This window comes from Trichosurus vulpecula, chromosome 5 (genome assembly GCF_011100635.1).
Source record: "Trichosurus vulpecula isolate mTriVul1 chromosome 5, mTriVul1.pri, whole genome shotgun sequence".
Lineage (NCBI taxonomy): Eukaryota > Metazoa > Chordata > Mammalia > Diprotodontia > Phalangeridae > Trichosurus > Trichosurus vulpecula.
The window spans coordinates 30549091-30572011 of NC_050577.1; the positions used below are offsets into that span (position 1 = coordinate 30549091).

The 22921-nt window shown below is 43.1% G+C and overlaps 1 protein-coding gene across 4 annotated transcripts in view; it reads left to right on the forward strand.

Moving 5' to 3' along the window:
• Nucleotides 1-22921, forward strand: part of THRB (thyroid hormone receptor beta) — a 432256-nt gene that overhangs the window by 29713 nt on the left and 379622 nt on the right. The window contains exon 1 of one of the 4 annotated variants that reach the window (XM_036759246.1): nucleotides 1117-1178. The exons of 1 other annotated variant lie outside the window; for it this stretch is intronic. The gene's annotated coding sequence lies outside the window, so the exon portion shown is untranslated. Of the gene's footprint in view, nucleotides 1-1116; nucleotides 1626-2445; nucleotides 2571-22921 lie in introns of those variants that run through there. 2 more of the 4 variants (XM_036759242.1, XM_036759244.1) reach the window with 2 other exon arrangements.

Sequence of the window (22921 nt, forward strand, 5' to 3'; positions counted from 1 at the left end):
GGCGTCTTGTGTGCCTCACTACACCGGACGCTTTTTCTGGGCAAAGGCTATTTTCTCTGTAACAACTCCGTCCCTCCCACCCCCGAACTGTGCCTTGCACTGAATAGGCATCTGCCATGTACGAGACCGGTTAATTCCTCCCTCCCCCCAGATTTTTTTGTTAAAACTACCGCTTCCTGTCGTAGAACTCCGCAGGACTGATGCCCTTGTTGGAGCTCAGTCTTCGTGCCCTAAGACCCTGCCTTCACCTACAGCCGAGACTTCGGAGCCTCCCCGCCTGTTTCTTTTCCTTTGGCAAGCCCTCCACATTCCATCTTAGGGAAGCTGCCCCCACTGTGCCCTCCTTGGGATAATGCCCGGAGCGAGGTAAACTCCTGTTAGTTTGCAACTCTGCCCTTGGGGCTCGGACCACCGAAAGGGTCTGGGTATTGAGGATTCTCAGCGCAAATTATTGGCCTTGGGGTGGGAGGCGGAGTATGTAAGGAACCCTCGGTAAAGGGCCCCTCTAGCAACCTCGTCTTGATGACAGATGTCTGCCTGCAGCCCTCGTCCATCCCCTCCAGTGGGGTGTTGGGGGAAGGGGTCCCTAGGCTAGGTGAGGGGACGCCACACGACTGAAAAGAAAAGGCCTCCTGTCCCGCCCCGGGGAGGAGCTGAGGGGCCCGGGGATGGCACCCGCGCCACAAGTGGCTACGCGTGGGTAATGTGAGAGTTGGCGGAGCAGGAGGCGGCAGCCGGAGCGGAGGAGCGTCAGTGGGCACTGCGCCCCGCGGTACGCGACCTAGCTCCCCGCCCCGATTCACCACAACCCCCCCATCCCCACCCCCACCCCCAGCATCTCTCCCCCTCCGCAGGCGCCCTTCCCCTCCCCGAACCATGACGCACAAATCCCGTTGTGATCCTAAGCCAGAAGCGATCTGCAAAGTCGGGTGGGTGGAAATATCGCCACTTGTAAACACGTTGAGGAGCCCAACGGGAGGGAGGGAGGAGGGGGTGGGCACGAGGCTCTGGGCGGGGGGGAGGGGGTGGTGGTGGTAGTCGAGCTGGGAGGGTGTAATGGCTCAGGCTGAAGGAGTTCTTCCTGTTGGCAGCTCCTCCAGTCCAGCCCCTGGGGCGCTGGCACCCACCTAAAAGGGACTAAGGGCTTGGGAGGGCCTGCCTGCTGTCCCAGTGGGGAGGTGAGAAAAAGGGCCCGAGGGGTGAAGGGGACAGCAGCTCCTGGGGGGAAGGGTGTGGCGCGAGAGTGGGGGAGTCCCATGAAACGAGCCCCTCCTTCTCTCCCTCACTCCTCCCCCTCCCACTCCCCGCGGTGGGGAGCTGGGTGCTGGAGCGGTCCCGGAGCTAGCGGCGGGCGGTACGCGGCGCTGGTGCGTGCGGCGGGCTGGCGGGCGGGCGTGTCATTCGCTGCGCCCCTGGCGGGGCTAAGGAGGTAGCTGTGGCTCCCGCTGCCCCCGCCGCCGCCGCCGCCACCGCTGCCACAACAGCCGGGTGAGGCTGAACCGCGCAGTGCCGGGAGGCGATCGAAGGGAAACCAGGTCACAGACGCGCAGACACACATATACACTCTCTCCCACTCATGCACACCCCTACACGCACCGATCGGGAGCAAGGACGCTGACTCTGGAGTAAGCGGCACCCCGGGACTTGGCCAGGGGGGGGTGGCTAGCCCAGGCTGAGTGCAGGGAGCGGGTGTGGGGTCCACCTGGGGCTGGGAGAGGTGAGAGCAGAGAAGACCCACTTACAAAAATAACTTGGTTCCTACGCTAATTAAAGTGCCCGAGTCAAGGGGCGAGCGTCCGGTCCTGGAGCTGCCTGGGTGCCTCCAGGTAAGTGATCACAAACGTACCAACTACCCGGGACGGTTCAGATCGGGGCTGCAGCCGGGGGAGGGGGCAGACAGACAGCGGCGGAGCCCGGGGAACTGGCCTGGGAGGGCATTAACTTTGCAGGAATCCTCACGGCTTGCGCTTTCTCCTGGAGACCTTTATTTAGACTCTTAAACGGCGGCCCGGGCGCCCGGCTTCCCTTGGCCAGGGGGTGGTAAACAGCACCGACGCCGCCCCCTCTGCACGCTGTGCCGGGCCACCGCAGAGGGGGTGGGCGGGCAGCCGGGGAGCCCGAGCCGGCCCGGGACAGGACGGGCGCCCCAGCTCGTGTCCGCTCCTCTGGGGGCCCGGGCAGCAGCAATTCGGTGTCGGGGAGGGCACAGGCAGGCAGCCAGCCCACACCGGATTACCTGGTGCTTTCGCCGGCTCTGTGTTAGAGCTCCCGATACGGACACTGGCGGGGGGGTGGGGGTGGTGGAGGAAGAGAAAGGGGCGGAGGAGAAGGAGGAGGAGCCGCCGAGAGACTCCCCAGCGTGGTGCCAGAGGAAAGGGGCGCCCGAGCTCGGAATGAGCAGGGGCGCCGCCGCAGCCGAGAGAGCAAAGGGGCGGAAGGGGGATTGCTTTTCTTAAGAAATGGGGCCCGGAGCGCCGAAGCCCTAGCCCAAACGTTGACAGTCTTTCCTGGTGTGAAATGTAATTTGGCATCTTGGCAGGCTCGGTGCCGAGTGGAAGTTTCCATGATGAGTAAGTTCTGTGACAGGGGATTGATTCGGAAGAGGTTTGCTGCCCGCGCGTCGGAAGCCCCCAGAGCTAGAGTCTCGCCGCCCACCCCCATCCACAGCTTGCTCCTTCCATGTGAGGGCCTGCCCTTCCTTGTAGGGGGAGTCAGAATGGAGAAAAAGAGGGACTACTGGTTGTGGTCATTGCCAGGGACCTTCAACTTTCACCCCCATCCCACCCACCCCCCACCCCCGGCCTCGCCAAAGAATAGGTGAAGGGCGAGGGGATTCTTTGAGGTTTTGCTTGGCAGCATCGTTTTCTCTTTCGGGTCTAGAGGGTTTCATTCTGCTACGGAGAAAGCTGAGTGTCTCTCAGTCTGGTTCCTGTAGTTTGGACGGTGTGGATATTGGCCCCTCCTAGCTATCGGTTCATATACTCCTATAATTTTAGAGCTGGAAGGGACCTTAAAGGTTATGCCTTCCAACACCCCCCCCCCAGCCCCCCACCCCCACACACACATCCAGTATACAGACAAGCAAAATGAAGCCTGGAGAAGTTGGGACTTGCCCGAGATCTGTTAGTAAATGACAAATCCGGAATTCAGACCCAAGTTGTCTGACTCCAAGTCCAGAACTGTTTTCACTTGGCCACTGATTTTCACTTGGCCACTGGTGATTGGCCGGTGATTTCCTCTTATAATTGGGTTCTCTTATTATCAGTTATTTCATTTTCATTTTTTTATGGGAAAAGAAGATGGAGCAAGGGTCATATTTAATAAAGGCTTTCTATTGCAAACTACTTCACCCCAAAAGCTACCGAATAGACTTTAAGAGAAAAAGAAAGAGTAACATAAATGGAGAGGACTTCTTACCTGCTTAGCAAAACCCAAACAGCAGTCCTCCAGAATTTGTGATCATTCCAGCTCTATGGAATTCATTCTCATTCAGCAAAGAGGAGAAAATATTTTCTTTGAGGAATTTCAGAGATCTTAGTTACTACTAAGGGAGATACAGTACTAATATCTCCTTGGCATTCAAGGATTCCAATATTCTTTAATTTTCTCTGTCCAGCAGTTAGTCCTTGTATCTTAAAGAATTTGTAGCATAACATTATTACCTAATACATGCCTAAGGAAAATCGTTTTTTCCTTAAATTAACCATACCTGTCTTTTTATTGGCTATTTTAAATTACAGTTTTGTACTCTATGGGACAGTAATGGGATTACATCACTGTAGTCTAAAATTCTGATTTTTTTTCACCAAGTCAGACTGGCTGCCCTTTTCTTTGGCTGACCATCTCCACACACACACACACACACACCCCAAAAGTAAAAGAAAACTGTTCTGAACCAGTGAGGTTTTAAGAAATGGAAAGGGAGGGGGAGAAAATTTGAAACTCAAAAACGAGGGACTGAATGCTGGAAACTGTAAATAAATAAATAAATTTAAAAGAAAAAATGGAAAGGAAGATCATCTTAATTTTTAAACAAAAATATGAACATGGAGATGTGTTTAAATGAAATATTTTGTCATTGATACAGATATATGTATATTTATATACATATTTTTCTTTAGCATAACAAATTCAGTTGGGAATGATTTGTCTGGGTTTTTTAATGTACGGAGGCATCAGTAAATAAATGTAATACTATTGACAGAGAATACTGCTGCAATTATGGGAATGTTACCTAGATATTACTTCATTTTGGTTTTTTAATGAATTTCAGAGAGTTCTGCCATGGAAATAGGAACATCTGCTAGTAGATACAGTTGTGTTTGGTCTCTTTTCACAATAAATACTACCGAAGATAACGACAGAACTCTGGAGTGGAACCCGACCTCTGATGCCTCTGTGACTTTAGGCAAATCACTTAACCTCTGTGGGCCTCCTATCCTCAAAATAAAGGGAGATTATAAGACTTGTGAGGGCCCTTCTAGCTCTAGATTTATGCTCCTATAATCCTAAGACTTTTTTTTTTAATGGAGCAATTCCTGTTGGCCTTTCAATGGAATGGATGCATTGATATATGAACATTGATGTTCAAAGGGAAATGTATGTTGTAAGATGTATGTCTACCATTCTGTCTTTTCAGCTGCTTCATAGCAAATGACCAGAAATAAAAAACAATTGATGCCAAGATGCTGCTAACCTGACTCTTTAAAAAAAAAAAAAGCCTTCTTGATTCAATGTAAGGGCAAAAAATTGTAGCCGTCCTTTCCTTCCAGGATTTGGGAATATTTTTAAGAACTGCACTTACAGTGTGACTTTAAAAAATCAACTGGAGATGTCAGAGAAGGTTCAGCAGATCATAGTGTCATAGATTTTGAGCTAAAAGGGATATTAGCTTCATCAAGTCCAACTCCCCTAATTTATAGGTAAGCAAGTTAAAGTTGGAAGAGGTTCTAACTTGTCATAGGGTCAGGTAGACAATAGGTGCCTGAGTTGGGCTTTGAACTCAGGTTTTCCTGATTCTAGGGCTATTGATTTTGCCTTCATTGCCCCTAAACGTCTCAGGATTCTGCCTAAAATGTGAATTTCCAAAATGCTTGCCTAAGTATTCTGAGCAGGTGCTCCTGGGCGTGCTAAGACATGTGCCAGGGAGATAGCCTTTCTTTTTCTGATTTTTCTGAAAGCAGGCCAGACATTCCATGTAGTGACAAATCAGAGAGTTATTTCTCCTCCTGGAGGCATTTGCCTGGAGCACAAGGAAATCCTCAGAAAGAGACTTTGTCCTCTCTGGAGTAATTGACCTTCACCTTCTATGGACTTAATTCAACAAATATTTGAGTGCCTACTATGTGCTGGGAGGCTCCATGCTGGGTGGCCTGGATTCAGTGAGTTCCCCAGGCTTTGAGTAATAGAGATTTACTTCTTAGCAGTTCTGGCTTTTGCAAGGGGTTCTGGCCAACTGCACTTGGGACAGAGCTGTAGCATAGATGGGACTGGAAACTGCAAAATGATATAGGAGTGAAGAAATGACCTCCCTTACAGTAGCTTTAGCAATGACCTAGCAATCAGTTGACAAAAGCAATCACCTTCGAACTCTTTTCCCCTTAGAAGTTACATCATCAGAACTCATTGAGTGGAGGAAATATGGAAATTTCCCGCCATTAATGTGGCTACATATAGGAAATTTGGCGGCCTGCATGATCTCGGAATTAGATTAAAATAATAATAATAATAATATTTTTTCCAGGTCCAAACTGTCAACACTTCAGCATTCTGAGATGCCAGTAGGTATGGGGCTTTGGGAAGAAGGACCCCTTGACCATTAGCTTCATTGATGTGGCAATGGGTAAAAGAATAGAAGATACTTGTTTTTTCTCTTGAAATTAGTATTCGATGTCATTTTTGTCCTTTACGTATTTTTCCCAAGTGCTTAAAGAATAGGACCTTGCTTAGAGTGAATGGTCATTACCTGAATTTTATCCACTGCCTATAAACAAAGGGAAAGAGATATGTAGAAGATATATGGCAGTGATTGTTTAGAAGGACATGGGGAGAGTAATCCTTTCATCTGGCTGGTTAAAATTCTTTTTTTCCTAGGACATGTTACTTGGCATTTCATTCCAGTGGTATCTGAGTACATGTCAGTACCTGGGGGAAAATGGGACTTTGAAATGGGTATTCCATCTTTGACTTTCTTCCTTTGTTAAAGCTGGGAGCATCTAATGGAATTCCTCATTCCTGCTTGTTATCTTTGGATAGAGGAAATTTACTCCATCCTCCCAGTCATTAGAGCCAATAAAGTCACTTTGCCTCTAAGAATATTATCTCTGGATGGTACCACTATTGTTTGGGGGCTGTATACAAGTAGGAATCACAGATAAATGCATATAGGATACACTTGGTGTCTTGTTGGTGGTGGTGGTGGTGGTGGTGGTAATGATGGTCCTGTCAGTGGCAGCATTGGCAAAGTTGGCTACATTTTGCACCAATCAATTTCTAGTGGTGATGCTCACCTTTCAAGCTTCTCAGTGGCATTTGTACACCTTCCAGGAGAGTTCACAGACTTGTTTGGCGTTGAGGATATTTAAGCAATCAGGAAAATCTTCCAAATCAGTGAGTCACTGACTATACATTTCCCTATCTTCCTTCTCACGTATCTGGTGAGGTTGACACCTTAAAAAATCACCTGTGTTTAATGTTAATGCTGCTTGGTCATTAGTGTCCTTTATTTAAGGGGGCTTCAGAATGATACTAGGAATGCCTAGAAAATTTTCCTGGAAACTGAAATTTCCCAGGGACGTTATCTTGGGCCCCTTTTCAAACAGTAGATCAGAGGCAGAGCCAGGAATGAGGACTACGATGACTCCCTTTAGTAGATACAAAAATGGAGTTAGCCAGCTGGTTTTTTTGTTTTTATTTTGCTTGAATTTTTTCCACCTTATGCAGCTTGGGAGGTCTCTGGTTAGAAGTATTGAGATGAAGAATATGTTCTTTCTTGGTGGAAAATATTTGGTTTTAGAATTCTAGGATCTATGGACCACATGCAGCATATTAGCTTCTTACCTTATTGTGATGATTTGTTTAGACACAGGCCTGCTTCTTTCTGCTCATTCTACTATGGCCTTGGGGTGTGGTTGCATTGTCCTCCCATACCATTTTATATCCTCAGTGCCTAGCATTGTGCCCTATAAATAATAGGCGTTAGACAGATCTTTCTTGGTGATGGTTGATGTTGAGTCATCTCTGTGTGTATACATATACATATATACATCTATGTGTATGTATGTGTGTGTACCTATCCTTCTCCCAGGTTTAAGTGGCTGAACCTTCTCCTTCAGTCCAATCCTTCCACCATAGCATTCTTCCTGCAACAGTAGATACAATAGCCTTAATTTCACAATAGTGAAAGGGAGATTATTTGTTTTCCGTTGACAACCTTCCCCCAGACCATCATTCTAGTTGATAGTTAGAAAGCCATCCTGATACTATAATCCCAAGCAAGAAGTCTTGGATCGATTTTCAGCCCACCCTCAGCCAGCCCCCAGTCATCTCTCTCACCTTGACTATTTCAACTTCTTCATCAATAAATTCCTTATCTGTAGTCTTTCTGATACCCCTTTCAACTCCTCCATGACGTCTTCCTTGCCTAAATTTAAAGATAAGAGACTCAATCCAATAGGAAAAAACTCCTGCAACTTCCCCTACAATTCACAAATGTACTTATGCTTTTGTCTGCACGTAAGGGAAATATCTATTTAATGTGCATTTTCGTTGTTGGTTCCAATAACTCAAGGTCACTTGGTTGAACACTATTCCATGCTTGCAGTAGGCTCTTGGGATTTTTTATCACATTGTGAGCTCTTAGAGAGCAGTGGCTGTTTTGGCCTTTCTTTGTATTATTATTACTTATCATGGTATCTGGCACAGAATAGGGAGTTTGAAAAATACTTGCTGACTGATATCTAGAGGTTATCACTCTTTAGTAGCTGCATCAATCTGTTTCTCTACTTTTGCTTCAGTTTGAATCAGAAACTCAGTTGCATGGTATTCTTGGCCAATATTGGTATTAGAAGCACTGATGCCGAAGATGTTTTGAGATCACGTGAAATTCGTGTTAATTATCTTTTAGATTTAAAAAGTGAGATCATAAAATCAATATTAGTTATGAAGATAACTGTGACCCTCATAGAGAAGATTATCTATCTATCTATCTATCTATCTATCTATCTATCTATCTATCTATATGGGGTGCCCTAAAAATTGTCTCTGAAGAACTTTGAAATTGATTGTGAGCTATGGGAGAGTCTGGCACTGGACTGCACAGCATGGTATACCCATGTTAAAGAAGGTGCTATGCTCTGTGGGCAAAACAGAATTGCAGTAGCTCAAAAGAAAGGTGAGATGTGTAAATTTAGAGACATCTCTGCTCCAAATGCTCACATGGACTATTTGTGCTCAACCTGTGGTAGAGTCTTCCAAGCCCATATTGGTTTGATCAGCCACAGTCAGACCCACCGTACCTGGATTCTGACATTGGTCTTCTTTGAGCATGAAGGACAATAACCAACCACCTAAAAATTGCAGTGCAGTTTTATTCTATTAAAGCTTTAAATCTAATAATAATTTTTGGGAGACACAATAGAACATATATATTTGTGTATGCCTATGTGTGTGTGAAAATATACAAATACATATGCACGTATATACAGCATATATTTATACATGGGATGGAAGGGTAGGGAGCAGAATTCATACCTACGATTTCACCGTATAGGGAATTCTGGGGATACAAACTCCTTCCACTGTTAGATTGGCAACTCCTCTACAATTTATAGTTTTAGGAAATAGTACGAAGTGACTTACTAATGGTGACATGGCTAGCATGTACCAAAGATGGGCTTTCTTGATGTCAAGAGTAACCCTCTCTGCACTATGTCACACTTGTCTCGGGAACATGTAACCAAGAAAAAATTTTAGTTTGTTATCCTTTCTGATATTTGGTTATTACTGAAATGTCACCTAACGTCCACTGTCATTTTGTTCCATTTAGAGGTTCTTTGAGCCTGGAATGATGCACCTCTATTTGTGCGGTAGGGGCAACATGTAAATATTACGTCCAAACAAAATGATGTGGGTTGAATTTTTCTTTTAATACAAAAGAACCAAGCCATAGAAGTATACACAATTCAATAAATCATGAAACAAAATTCAAGGTATTTCCTATTTTTTAAAAAAGGGAGCCTGTGCTCTGGGAGCATCACTGTCTTTGATGTGGATGGTGAAGACAGCAACTTATTTAGCAGTCATAAGAGTTCAATAATTTGAGATTTTTTTAAAAAACATACACCAGCCCTTCAAAAGCTCCCTGTGATATGTAAAATATGGGGCAGGGGAGGAACTTGAAGCTAAGTTAATAGATTCCCATCCATCTGGATAAAGCAACCTTACTCAGGAAACAGGTCCAATTGGACTAAATCAGGAGAGAGAATTGAAAGGATAGGACTTGAATGACATGGATATTGACATACGTCTGTTTACCAAGAGGTCAACAACCTGTGTTTAGATTTTCCTCAACTGGAGCTTACCTTACCAGCTGACCTTACAATGAGCAAGTTCATTTTCTTTTTTATTAGACTTCACCATCTCTTCAGGGCTGGAACTGGATGCTTCCTAAGCAGACTGATTTGTTTTGTGCACCTCCATGACTGTACTGCTTTTATCTTGGCGTAAATGGTGGTGGTTTACTCAAAGGTAATGCTATTGGAAACAAAGGGCCTGGCAGATTCTCATAAATTGGAAAGACTTTAAGTTAAGACTAGACAGTTGACCATCATCTGAGGACCAGCCAAGTGAAAGTCACAAAGGTTTGTTGACAGAAGGGTTGACCACCAGGTGTTGAATTTTTACCGTCCACATCAACTCAAAAAGGGCCAACTGCTAGAGTATAGAGATATTCTGATTGGTTCAGTAAAGAGATAGGAATAATCCATAAAACCAGATCCTTGGAGCATTGTTTCTGATAATTTGAAGAAAAAAGTTTTAGTGCTTTCTATATATGTATGCAAGCATTTTCCCTTTGGAGACATAAAATTAAAACAAAACAGAACAAACCAGGGATCCAAGGAATTAAGAATTATGCTTTATTAAATGGGAGGCACTAGTGGTATGGTGGGGCAGCAGGTGGCACAGTGGATACAGTTCTGGGCCTGGAGTCAAGAAGACTTCTTCCTGAGTTCAAATCTGGATTCAGACACTTACTAGCTGGGTGACCTTGGGCAAGTCACTTAACCCCGTTTGTCTCAGTTTCCTTATCTGTAAAATGAGCTGGAGAAGGAAATGGCAAACCACCCCCATATCTTAGCCAAGAAAATCCCAAATGAGGTCATAAGAGTTGGACACAAATACAAAACAACTGAACCGGTAGTATGGAGAAGGGTGCTGGGGTGGTAGTCCGAAGCTTTAGTAGCAAAACCACTAACTAGTAGTAAAATAATTTCACCCATGGTGAGTGTTAGTTTTTCATCTTTGAAATGAGAGGATTGAAATAGATAATGTTTGAAATCCCTACCAGTTCCAATATTCTGTGATTCATAAGAATATATATACATATATATTTTTTAAGGAGAAATATTTGTGGTCTTTAGGAACTTCACATTTACATTGAACATGGATTTCTCTAATTCTGACCAACTGACCCACTAGTATTCATTAAGTTCCTACTGTGTGTCAGGCACACTGGGAGACAAAGACAGAAATGAAATAGTCTGTACCCTCAAGGACCTTACATTCTATCAGTGAATACATTCTATGAGAAATAAGCGCTTTAAACATTATTCAGATTTTAAAAGTCCCATGACCCACCTGGGACTGAATACATTTCCAATACTTTCAATGCCGTTGTATGGAAGTGGGTGCATACCAGAGGCACTGATGGAAAACTAGTATGAATATTGTCCAGTTACAAAAGAATGACTTTCATGAGAAGGCTAGAAGATGGAGAAATGAACTTCCCTTATCTATTCTTGTAAACATCTTTGCAACAGCTCAATCCTCCTTAAGGAAGATCAGAGAGCCAACTCTAAATTACTCATTTTCTTTTCAGCTCAATAAGTATCATTTATTTCCTGTTGGGTCCTTTGCTAAGAATGCAAAGATAAACATGAAATAGATTTGCAGTTTCATGGGCATTCATTTTTTTCACTATACTATGTTATGGAAAGGCTTGTTTTATCCCATAAATTAAAAACAAAATAAATAAAATTTAAAAAGAAAGACAGAAAACACCCTCTACAAAGATCTAATATTCTGCTGGGGAAGTGGAGGGATGTGGTAAGGGAGCAGATGAACACAAATAAGCTTTCCAAAAAAATAGTTATATTGAGGTGTAGACAACACTCACAACTTGGGGATCTGGAAAAGCTTTGTGGAGGAGCAGGTATTTGAGTGGAACTTTAAAGTTATAATCATTATAATCATCACTGACCATTTCAACTGGTAACATGACAGGGCCATCTCTGGTAGGGTGTGAATGAAGCCTGGAGCAAATCACACTGCATGGATCCCTGTAGCATTTCTATTTTACATTTCAGGCAGGAAGATGAAAACCCCAGTCTCCTGTTGACCCTAGGACATTGCAGTGGAGGTGCGACAGAAGGCTCAGGAGAGCAGAAAAAGTAGCCAGGGAAGATTGAATATTGAGGGGAGGCAAGAGGGAGGCTGTTTAAGGGAAGGCTAGATGTGATTACCTCATTTGCCAAAGATGCTGACATGGCACAGAAATTGTCCAATTTGTCTATGTTTTTGACTCATCTCCTTTCATCTGCGCCCATCATACCCTTTGAACCTGCCCTCCTTTCTGACCATGCAATTTCTCTCGATCGTATTATCATCATCCTATTCAACCAAACTCAAAATCTCAAAGTTATGTTCCATTCTTTTTGCTTCGTCACTAGTCACATCCAGTCAATGGGCAGTTCTTACGGATTTTCCCTCAGTGATCTTTCTTGCATCCATCCATCCATCCATCCACCCATCCATCTGTCCATCCATCCATCTATCCACCTATCCATCCATCCCCTCCACTCCACTCACTTCTGTCACTCTAGTTGAGGCTTTCGTCACCTCTGCCAACTGGTCTTCCTCCCTCCACTCTGCCCCCTGTTCTAATCCATCCACATAAATTTCATGGCAGTCTTTCTAATGCAAATCCTGATTGTGTTACTCTTTAGCTGCAGGAATTTTGAATGGTTCCATATTGCCTGTAAAACAAAATCTGTTTTTCAGGCACTTTAGTCCTATCTGACTCTTTGTGACACTATTTGTGGTTTTCTTGGCAAAGATGCTGGAGTGGTTTGCCATTTCCTTTTCTAGCTCATTTTACAGTTGAGGAAACTGAGGCAAACAGGGTTAGGTAACTTGCCTAGTGTCTAGACTCAGCTAATGGCTGAGGTTGGATTTGAACTCAGGTCTTCATGACTCCAGGACTGGCCCTCCATCTATTACTTCTCTACCCTATAAAATAAAATACTTCTGGCATTTAAGGCTCTCCATAGTTTAGCTCCAACCTCCCTCATCAGTTTTTTTTTTCTTCACACTTTTCCTCTTAATGTACTCTTTGTTTCAGCAAACTGTACTACTGGACGGTCCCCAACCTTCTTATATACTCACAGATCAGTTCCCTATGACTTGAATCTTTTTCCTCCATATTTTTTCTACTGAAATCCTTCTTTTCAAGGCCCCTCTCTGGTGCCCTTTCCCCTATGAAATCTTCCTGATCTCCTCAGTGGCAACCATCTCTTTACCCTTTTACTTTTCCACAACATTTTTCCTGCATCTCTCCTTTGCCCCTATCACGTCTGTACCTTGTAGTATACTAATTCATGTCCTTGGCATATCTCTAATATGAGACTTTAAGTTACTAAAGGGCAGGGATCTTCCCTTTTAATCACCAGATCCCCAACAACAAGCATAGTGTCTTGTATGCAGGTCATTGACTAGTGAAATGTCCCAAAGGCAGAAAACCAAATCTTCAAGTCTTCAAGCATTTATTAAGTGCCCACTGTGTTTAAGATACCATACTAGATGCCTGGGACACAAAAACAAAAAAATGAAAACTAATTTCTTCCTTCAAGCAGCTTCTATTATAGCAGGCTCTGAGCAGTTTCAGAGTCCAGACACAGGACACACTAGGGAAGTAATTGGTGAGAATGTAGTCCTGTGAACCTGTGTATGCCCCAGATTTAGCTTGGGAGCTGCATATCTGAAATTCACCTAATAAGCTCTGTGCTCCAACCTAAGAAAACATTTTTCCCTAACTCATGTGGGGGAAGATTTCATTAACTTCATTAAGAAATTCATAAATTAGGTGATTTTCAACAGTAAGGATACCATCTTGGTTGAAATGAAATGAGTCTAAACCAGAATCAGAAGGCATGCCCTTTATTTGTATTTCGGCTTTGGGCAAATTATTTAATTTTTCCTCATCTGTATGTTGTAAGGATCAAAGGAAGTAATGGCTGTGAAAGCATTTTAAAAACAATAAAGTGTTAACAAATATAATAAAAACAATAGGGTTTGTTAGTTGTGAAGCACTGAAAAGAGCCGAGGGGAAAGCCTCCAGAGTGTTGGGTAGACCCTGGAAGGATATGAACAAAGCCTGATTGATAGTGGGTGTCAGGAATACTAACTCTTTAGCTGCTTAAAAATGGTCTCAGTGTCTCCTGGCACCATCCTCCCTGATGTCATGATCCTCTTGAAGAACGAAGGACAAACAACGACAGTCCTACTCCCACTCTGATTCGGGAAATGAGTTTCTCCCTTCTTCTCAAGAACCTTCCCTTTATTCGAATAGCTCCCCAAATCCTCCTCTGAGTAACTGAAATGGACAGAGCAAATTCTCCCTCATAGCATCCGGCCATGCTGCCTTCTCCATTACTCCCTCATACTTACTCGCCCCTTATGTGCTGTTTTGTGTCTATCCACCATTTGCTATTCCTTTATTCATGCTCCAAAAGGCATATAGTAAGTTCCTGCAATATGGAACATATTCCAGGAACAATGATAGATGCTGAGAACAAAGACAAGTCTGTCCTCATGGAGCTTATAGTCTACTGGTGGGAGGAGGGGTGTGACAGTACAACCACAGATGAGGAAATACACAAGCTAAACAAAGTAGTCCCACTGAGCCTTGAAGGAGTCTGGGTCTTCTGCCAGACATACAACTGCTCCGTTCATGTTTTCAGCATCCAGCTTTTCTGCCATGGATCATAAGCAGTAATCAGGTAGGAACCGGGCTAGTATTCCTTAGAATGGTATGAAATCAAGCTTAGTAATGACTTTTTGAGGATGATGTTGCTGGGGATCACAGACGGGTCATTTTCTTTTTTCATGTGATTATGATGAATCTACTTTTCAAATTAAGAACCCGCTGTCCTCAGATGAACTGGAATGTGAATTCACAAGTGCCTGCTGTCCTGCATTAGAAATAAGGGACTAGGTTGTCCTGTAGAGAAGGCCCTGCTGTCCTTTCCCTTGGAAAGGAAAAAAAAGGCTGTCCATACATAAGCACAGATAGAAGATCAGTCTGTTTCCTTAGCCAAATCTGGCAAGGAATCAAGGCAAAAAGCTGAATATTTTCTCCAAGGATCAAACACACAGTAAAAAAAATCTGGGATTCAAGAGCAGTGGTTTTTAATGGCTTTCAAAGCATAGTTGGCTATTAACATGTCCCTACTGTATCTTCTTCATGGGTAAGGAGAATCAGAAGGAATTCCTTAACTGCAGGTTCACTTTTCTCTCCAGCAGGCTGTACCCCTTAAGCCTTTTCTGGAAGTTTTACATGTTGTCCACCTTTGAGCTATTTGTCTTATTTTCCTTTTGTAAGAGTAGTTTATCCCATGGGCAAGGTCATTTCTCTGAAGCTCTTCATGGTTCTGTCTTTCTGGTTATATTTGATAAGGTTTCATTTAGGATTTCAATGCCTTTAAAATGGCCAGAGTAGATGCATGTCATTGGATGACTTATGCCCTGAAGAGTAGTCCAGAGGAGGTCAGCTAGAATGGCAAAGAACCTCAAGATCTGGCCCATAGGAAGACCTTCAGTTGTCAGTTGAGGATGGGGATAGTTAGCCTAGAGTAGGGGAAACTCAGGGAGGATGTGATCCTGGTATTTGAGTATCTGAATGATGATCATCATCTGAGAGATTAGTCTTGTTTTGCTTGGGCCTAGAGGACAAAACTAGGAGCAATAAATAATTGGGAATCATCAAGAGGAAGATTTAGGCTTAACTTTAGGGGAAAAACAAAGTTCCTAACAATTAGAACCATCCAAGAGAAGAATAAGCTACTGCAAGAGGTAGTGGATTTCCTCTCAGCTGAAGTTTTCAAGCAAAGATGTTGTCCTGGATAATTACAGAGCTTCTGTCCACCTCAGAGATTTTTGTGGTCTTCAGTATCTCCAGTGGCTTTCTTCTCTTTCCCTGCTTTACAAATTCCCATCAGCCATTTCTTTAATAAGAGTTTTCAATAATTATGGTCAAGGTGGCCAGCTTCATCCTTGTCTTCCCACAGTCCCCTTGGAAGGGTTCCTGGTACTAGTGGTGGTATTCATACAAAAGTATGTCCTGGAGTTCCTAACCACAGGATGCCTTGGAGGTTTCTCCCAGATGTAGAGTTTGTTCATATTCTCTTTAAGTTGGCAAGCACACAACATCAAATACAGCTCTCTCTCTCTCTCTCTCTGTGTCTCTCTGTCTCTGTCTCTGTGTCTCCCTGTCTCTGTCTGTCTCTCTCTCTCTCTCCCTTCTCTCCCTCCTCTGTCTCTCTGTCTCTGTCTCTCTCTGTCTCTCTCTCTGTCTGTCTCTCTCTCTCTCTCTGTCTCTCTGTCTCTCTTCTCTCTCTGTCTCTGTCTCTCTGTCTCTCTCTCTCTCTCTCTCTCTCTCTCTCTCTCTCTCTCTCTCTCTCCCTCCCTCCGTCTCTCCTCTCTCCCTCCTCTCTCTCTGTCTCTGTCTCTCTCTGTCTCTCCTCTCTCCCTCCTCTCTCTCTCTCTCTCTTCTCTCTCTTCTCTCTCTGTCTCTGTCTCTGTCTGTGTCTCTCTCTGTCTCTCTCTCTCTCTCTCTCAGTCTCTCTCAGTCTCTCTCTGTCTCTCCTCTCTCCCTCCTCTCTCTCTCTCTCTCTTTCTCTCTCTGTCTCTCTCTCTATCTCTCTCTTTCTTTCTCTCTCTCTCATTAAAGAATATTAACTAATATTAGCTAATATTAACAGTTCAGAAGATGGAAGCTGAAATATACTAAAGAGTGACAGTGATAGAATAGGCCATGGAGTAATCATAATGATGATGGTATCTACACGGCACCTTAAAGTTTGCAAAGTGCATTGTATATATTGTTTCATTTGACCCCTACAACAACCCTTTGAGGGAAAGTCTGCAGTTATCATTATGTCCATGTTGTTATGGGATCATGGGTGTTAGAGATGGAGTAGACCTCGGAAGTTATCCTACAGATAGTGTGGTATAGTGGATAGAGCAATGGACTTGACTTGGAGTCAGGAAGACCTGAATTCAAATCCTCTTTCAGGAGTTTACTGGCTCTGGGACCCTGGGCAGATCATTTAACTTCTCTGAGACTCAGTTTTCCCAATTGTAAAGAAAGCCAACAGGTTCAATAATAACACCTCCCTCTTATGGTTGTCCCGAAGATCAAATGAGATAACACCTGTGATGTGTTTGGCGAGCCTTAACATGCTATGGAAATATTGGTTTGTGTTAGCTATTATTATCATCTAATCCATTTTCCTCATCTGGCAGATGAGGGGACGTCAGAACAAAGAGCTAAAGCAATCTGTTCAAGGTCCCGCTTCTGTTACTTCTTTCCATATACAATGGTGACTTGCCTTAGAGATGGAGTGGAGTGTGTGTGTGTGTGTATATGTGTGTATGTATATGTGTGTGTGTGCATACACCTACTTGATTTTCTCCTTCTATAAAGATGTGTGTTCCAGTGCCAGTTGGCTAATTCTGTCCTTGGAAGAATTCAGCTGAACTCACATCACCTCCAGGCACGGCTAAAGAGTTGATATTTATGTAGTCCTTTAGAGTTTATATAAGCATTCTGTTTTCTAAGCATTCTCTTATTGTATCCTTGCCTACTCTGTAAGGTAGGTGTTATAATTCTCATTTTACAGATAAGGAAACTGAGGTTAAAGAAGTTAATTGGCTTATCCATGATCACAGAGCTAGCAAGTATCAGGCACAGAGTTTGAAACCAGGTGTCTCCTCATTTCAGATTCAATGTACTTTTCATTTTGTTGCCGTTATTCAGCCTGTTTTCAGTCATGTCAAAGTCTTTGTTGCCCCATTTGGGGTTTTCTTGGCAAAGATATTGAAGTGGTCTGCCATTTTTTTCTCCAGCTCATTTTATAAATGAGGAAACTGAGGCAAATAGGGTTAAGTGACTTGCCCAAGGTCACACAGCTAGGAAGTGTCAGAGGCCAGATTTGAGCTCATGAAGATGAGTCTTCCTGACTCCAGGCCCAGCCCTCAATGCACTATGGTGCCACCTACATTACAACATGTTGCCTCCACTACTTCTTTAGGCACAATCCATTCTACTTTGGGACCCGTTCACTGTTAGGATGATTCTTCCGTTCCATCAAACTAAAATCTTGCTTCCTCCAAGTGTCACTTTCTTCTTTTCTTTGGGGCTTTGTCTCAAAGGAAGAAATACGAGAAGACAGTGTACACCCACGCCTTTATGGAAGGAGTAGGGCCACGGGTGTTACACGTTGCACCATGTTTTTGGACTTTTTCACTCTATGGATCAGTTGTGATTTTTTTTTTCCTTTTTAAAAAATACTGTTTGTTGGGGGCAGCTAGGTGGCTCAGTGAGTAGAGCACCAGCCCTGGAGTCAGGAGGACCTGAGTTCAAATCCGGCCTCAGACACTTGACACATGTACTAGCTGTGTGACCCTGGGCAAGTCACTTAACCCCGATTGCCCTGCCAAAAAGCAAAAAAAGAAAAAAAAATACTGTTTGTTATATAAGATGGCTGTCTGGGAGGAGGAAGAACTGGGGATAATCATAATGTAAGAAACAGAAGATATTAATATAAAATTCTAATTGCTTTTCCATATCTCAGCCTTTCAGGTATTGGAAGAGAAATATCATGTCCCCCATGAAGTCTTTTGTTCCATAGACTAAACATTCATAGTTCCTTTAGTTCTGCCTCATTGCCATCCTCTGGGCATTCTCAGGTTCTTCAATGGTCTTATGAAAACATGGCATCCCAAAGTGCAAACTGAATACAGTATCCAGATGTGGTGTGACCAGGGTGGAGTCCTTTGGGACTATCACCCCCATCTTCTGAGTACTACATTTTTATTAATGTAGCTAACGATCACATTAGCTTTTTTGCAGCCATGTTACACTCTCAACTCCTGTTCAGTTTTCATTCCACTAAAACCCCAAGGTCTTTGTCACCTGAACTGTTATGGAGCCATACGTCTTCCCTCTTGTACTTGTAGAGTTGATTTTTCGAATCAAGGTGTAGGACATTAGGTTTATTCATTAATAAATTTCATTTTTGTAGATTCAATTCATCATTCTGGCCTGATGACATTCTTTTTATGCTGTTAGCTAGTGGATTACCTATCCCATCAGCTTCATATCATCAGAAAATTTCCTTAGCATCTATCTGCAGTTCACTCAAAGCTGCTGTGGAAAATGTGGTACCATACAGGGACAGGATCTCCCTGGGGCATTCTACTAATGATGGCTCTCCAAATGGACAACTAATGACTACTCTTTGGGTTAAGTTAGTTAACCAATTTCAAATCCATCTATACATGCACTTCAAAGAAATATAGGCATACTTAGCCTATTACCATTCTCTTGATCTGGGGGCCATCTCCACTCTTCCTGATCTATATCTTGCCACTGGACCCAGATAGGTCTGGAGGAGAAAGTGAGGCTGGTGACTTTGCACAGCCCTCCCTCACTCAAATCAAATTCATATGCAAGTCATGGCATCGCCTCCCTGATGTCATGGTCCTCTCATAAGATGAAGGACAAACAACCTATGAGTAGTCCAAGCTGTCCCAGTTGGGCAAGGCAGCTCCCTCCTTCCTCCCTCCCTCCCTCCCTCTTCCCTTTCCTTCCTTAAATTTCCCTTCCCTTCCCCTTCCAAAGAACAATCTCCTGATCTATTGTACATGGCCAGTAACTCTGTTAAAAAAAAAGGAAATGAGATTTCTGTGGCATGACTGCTTCTTTTTTTTAACTTGACCAGTGATTTCATTGGTACAGACAACTCCAAGTGAGGAAACATGATCGACAGATACATATCAGTTTCCTCTGTGCAAGTTTACCTTCCTATAGAGTCATCGGGGCACTAAGGTTAAGTGACTTGCCTAGGGTAACACAGTCTGTGTCACAGGATGGCCATCAACTCAAAGGCATAACCTTCTCTTTCTTAGCATTTCCTTTAATAATATCTTGGACTTTTTCCACAAGTAGAAGGCAGGTTCACTTTCTGCTCGTCTAAAGCCTCCACTCTGTAATCTTTCTTGAAAACCAAAAGGGTTTCCTTTTTCTTATCCTTTCTCACTTTCTCTGAGTGCAAAGCAACATGTTGAAACTAACTTTTCATTATTACAAATTTCATAAGCATTCAATGGTTTAAACAAATCAAATGTAAGAAATACTAGGAAGAAATTGTTTTTCCTCTCTTTTCAGATATTCAAATGAATCTGTGATCTCCTGAATTTGTGAGTTCTTCCTATAAGGAAGATTGTGTCTTTTCTGTGCCTGTCCATGCTCTTCAGCGCTTGTCTATTCTTTTCCTAAGTTCACCATGGGATTCTAGCCACTATTCCTTCTCAGAAGGAAAAGACGTCATCAAGCAGTTGTATGACAGGAAGAAAAGATAAGCTGGTCAGGTGTAGAGGGCGATGGATGACGTACAGAAGGCCAGATGCTCTACTTTTCTCATATAAACACTAAGATAAAGTTGTTGTTGAGTCATTTTCAGTTGTGTCTAACTCTCCAGGACCCCATTTGGCACTTTCTTGGCAAAGATACTGGAGCATTTTGTCACTTCCTTTTCCAGTTCATTTTACAGATGAGGAAACTGAGGCAAACAGGGTTAAGTGACTTGCCCAGCGTCACACAGCTAGTAAGTATCTGAAGCCAGATTTGAACTCAGGAAGCTGAGTCTTCCTCACTCTAGGCTTGGTGCTCTATGTCCCTACAACAAAATTGTTATGTTTTAATAGAATTGTTAAGATAATAATAACAACAGTCATAATCATAATGATGATCTCCATATGCAAACTCAGTCTCTGATACTCATTAACTGTGTAGTCATGGACTTAGCCTGTGTGATCACTTAATGTCTTAACCTCACTGGGGCAAGTCATTTAAACTTAGCCTTAGTTTCTTGATCTGTTGAATAATATCTGCCATACTAATCTCACAGGGTTGTTGAGAGGCTCAATTGAGATAATGTCTGCATAATGCTTTGCAAATATTAAAGTACCACATAAATGTCATTTGTTATTATTTTAAAACTCTGGTCTATTTTTTTAATAATGGATTTGACACTGCTGATCAACCTGTTAGCCAGGATTTAGTACATTGAGATCACTAGTAATTCATGGTCTTTGAGCAGGGCCTCATCATTCTGACTTCTGGGCATTTTAACCAGACTAAATGCCTATCGACATCTGAGTTAACAGCAAAGAGCAGGGGGGGTCTCTGGACTTTAAAGCAGGTCATATTTCATATCTTCCAAGCCCCTTTTCTTCCCCGCTTTCAAGCTCCATTTCACACAGGAAGTTTATACCTATCAGGTGGGTGAGATCAGGTCTCTGAAACCTCTCCTAACAATGGGTTATTCTCTAAGGCATTGTCTCTGTATTCGACACCTTTTAAAGAGAATAACTAACTTTAAAAAATAGAAAACAGAACAGAAACCATCTCCATTGAAAACTGAACTTCTCAACTTAAAAGATGATCACCATAGGACTAGGTGGGGGCAGAGATGGGGCATGTATCAATCTGGAGGCAGAGGGTTGACCTACTTTCGAATCTTGCATCTACCATTTACCTTCTATAGGGCACCATTCTGTTATCCTTTAAAGCAAAATACATGCTTCTCTGAGGGGGCATTGCAGATACTGGACTCTTCCCCAAATCATCTCCTCTCCCTCTTGCTTTCCTATTTTTTAACTCTCCTCTCTTATTCATAAACCTGTGAATTGTTAGTATAATTATGTTACTCTCTCCTTAGCTTTTTCTCTGCTTCTCATTCCAACCTGTTCTCTCCCTTTCTGTTGTTCCCTAAGCAGCAGAGCAAGGATTTGAATCCAGATCATTTGACTACAAATCTAGTACTCTTCAAAATATACTTTTGAAATAATATTTCATTAATGTATTTAATCTTTCTATCACTTTCATTTCCCGTTTGTTGTTGTTCAGTTTTTTCAGTCATGTCCAGCTCTTCATGACCCTGTTTTGGGTTTTCTTGGCAAAGAGAGTGGAGTGGTTTGCTGTTTCCTTCTCCAGCTCATTTTACAGACAAGGAAAATGAAGCATACAAAGTTAAGGGACTTGTCCAGTGTCACACGGCTAGTAAGTGTCTGAGGCCATATTTGAACCCAGGGAGATTAGTTTTTCTGACTCCAGGCCTGGTGTGCCATCTTTCTGCTTCCTTCATTTCCCATTACACTCCCCTTTTTTCATAGAACCCTGACTTGTAACAAAGAAATATAGTTAAGCAAAACCATTGGACACTCTGACCGTGTCTGAATCCAGGTCCTTATTCAGCACCCTTACTCCACTGCCACTTAACTCTTCAGAGAGAAAGGGGCTTCCTCACCCATCCTTTGAAGTCAAGGATGGTCATTACTTTGATCTGAATTCCAGTGTCTTTCAGTTTTGTTTTCTTTATTATTCAGATGGTCACCATGTATATCGGCCTCTGGTTCTGCTTACTTCATTTTGCATCAGTTGAAACAAATTTTCCCAGCTTTATCCAAAATTGTCACATTTATCATTCCTCATCCTCCAGTGCTCTTTTCAGTGTGTAATCTACCAGTACCAATATTTTTGTTTGTGTGTGTATGTGGGGTCTCCACCAAGGCTTTTCCTATTCACTTAGACCATAGGATTCTTAACTTTTTGCTTGTCATGAACCTCTTCATATCTACCATCCCAAAATTCTGGTAGTTGTTGTCTACAGACCTCCACATCACTCCTTCCTTCCTCAATGAGTTTGGTGCCTGGTTCGCAACTTTTCTCTTATACTAAAGGACTTGAACATGCCTATTGACTGTCCCTCTAGTACTCTAACCACTCAGTTCCTCAAACTACTCACTTCCTAAGACTATTCCTTTACCCCATACCAGCCACACACAAAGATGATCCTGTCCTCAATCTTGGCATCACTCACAAATGTACCATTTCTACATTCAAGGATTCCAAAATCCCCTTATCCTAATCTATTGGCTTTTCATCTCTGCCTTCTTTTACTAAACCCTACTTTTTGTCTCCACCATGACCTTCAATCCCAAGACCCCTTAATGTTCTCCTAAGCCATCTCTCCTGCACTAGGTACTTTCTCTTTTTTCCCCATCTTGACCCCTTGCTCAAGCAATTCACTCTACTCCTCTCTTGAATCCCTGGCCCTCTTATCATTTCACCGATTATGTCCTCAGTCTTGGATCACTCCCAGCATTCACTGGTTTCACTCCTATATACCTGCTGCTGAAAGAAAGGGGGAAAACTTATGATTCTGACTGGGTCCATTTCAAAATTATATTACACAACCTCAATAGGGCCCTCACTGCTTCTAGGTAATCCTTCTACACTTCTCTTATCAAACCTGCTATCCCTCTGTCCATGACATCTCTTCCAAATCCTTTTATCCCT